Source organism: Lagopus muta, chromosome 1 (assembly GCF_023343835.1).
Source record: "Lagopus muta isolate bLagMut1 chromosome 1, bLagMut1 primary, whole genome shotgun sequence".
Lineage (NCBI taxonomy): Eukaryota > Metazoa > Chordata > Aves > Galliformes > Phasianidae > Lagopus > Lagopus muta.
In genome coordinates this window covers 141,175,826-141,177,773 of record NC_064433.1, presented here as the reverse complement: position 1 = coordinate 141,177,773, position 1,948 = coordinate 141,175,826, and positions in this window count along the sequence as shown.

The following is a 1,948-nucleotide window of genomic DNA, read 5'->3' as shown; positions in this document are numbered from 1 at the left end:
TTACTACCAGAAGTCAATTTTAGCCCGTTTTTCTCTTTCCATTGATTAGCGAGGAAACACAGTGGGGTCAAGCTACCCTCAATTTATTTGACACAGTGAAGTGCTTGAAGTTAAGTGTGATAAATCTGGTTGTGAGTACTTAATCCAGTCAGGACCATCCAAGATCAGCCTAAGATGTCTGAGAAGCAAAATGAAATTCAATTTTCCTGTTGTTAGAATGAGCTGAAATAATGCTGTATTTGGGCACTGATAAATGGCATTTATGTTCATGGCAGAGCTCTGTTCTTCTGGCTCCACAGACAGACTGTGGTTGCCCAGTGGGACAGCTGAATATTTTTTGTAAGGGATTTCATATTCAAGTATTAAATGAGTGTCTCAGTCCTGGTAGGAGGGAATATTTATTGCCCCATTTCTACAGCTCATTAAAATCCTTGGAATGAAGGATTTCCTGTGCCTGGGCCATCCCCTTCCAGGGCAGTAAAATATGATTAGACATATGGAGTGGTATAAACCTCCTCCTCCAAGACAACATTTTTTCTCCTGTCCTCTCTGTATGATTGTCCATTGAGGCTTAGAGCTGTGCATTTTGTCTAGCTTTCGCAGAATTATGGGAACTATGTGTTTTGGAGAGCTGAGGATGGGACTGTGAGGCTCTTCTCAGTTCCAGCAGCCAGTGAAGGGACTAGGCACAAAGTCCACTGTCCTGGGATGGGTGGATACCACCCACCACAGCTGAGGTTTTAGTTTTTCTAACTCTTTCCATCAACCAGGATGATTATCAGCTTTGCCCATGCCTCAAACAAGTCTTAAATCATGATTAGTGAAGCAAGGTCATGAAAAGAGAGAAGTGAATGAGAATGAACAGTGAGTGAGAATGAATAGTGGCCCTCAGAGGAGGGCCACTAGGATGATCAGGGAGATGGAGAACCTCTCCCATGAAGAAAGGTTGAGGGAATTGGGCTTGTTTAGCTTGGAGAAGAGAAGGCTCTGGGAAGACCTCACTGTGATCTTCCAGTACTTGAAGGGAGCATATAAAAAGGAGTGGGAATGGCTATTTACGAGGGTGGATAGTGCTAGGACAAGAGGGAATGATTTTAAACTGAGATAGGGGAAGTTTAGGTTAGAGATAAGGAGGAAGTTCTTCTCACAGAGGGTGGTGACGCATTAGAACAAGTTGTCCAAGGAGGCTGTGGATGCCCCATCCTGCAGGCATTCAAGGCCAGGCTGGATGTGGCTCTGGGCAGCCTGGTCTGGTGGTTGGTAACCCTGCATATAGCAGGGGGGTTGAGACTCGATGATCATTGTGATCCTTTTCAACCCAGGCCATTCTATGATTCTGTGATTGTGCGATTGTATGATTCTATGATTCTATAGTGAGATTTATTGCATACCTTGACTTCCATGTAAATTTAAGGCTCAGGAAAACAGAGTGGCTACTGAATTAATAAGTTTGACTAAGCAGTGTGTGTGATCTTTTTATATATCATATTGTGATCAGTATTGGAATGGCCAGAAACAAAACAGTATCCTATCTACAAAAAAGACAGTGTTTTAATTTCTTACTTGAATTCCAGAAGGTTTTCAACTCTGAACAATGCATTGTTGCCTGTACTGAACAAGATTTATGATTAGAAAGAGCCAGTGCTGAACATACCAAACACTAAAGAAATTAAACATTTTTGGACATCAACTTATATCAGAGACATTACTTCATCAAATATGAAAGAGAAAGAAATAAAATGTTCAATACATTAAAGAGTAAGTTCTAGAAAAGAGGCAAAGCAGGTTTAAGCTTCTGCTAAAAGAGGAGACAGCCATGAGAAATCCCACGCAACTGGGTATTTGTCATTATGCAGTTCTTGTCAGGGTTTCAGCACTGAAAGAGAATAACCTTTTTCTGAAACTCTGTCTGATGAAAATGTTGATTGCTCTATGTAAACTGAAGTTA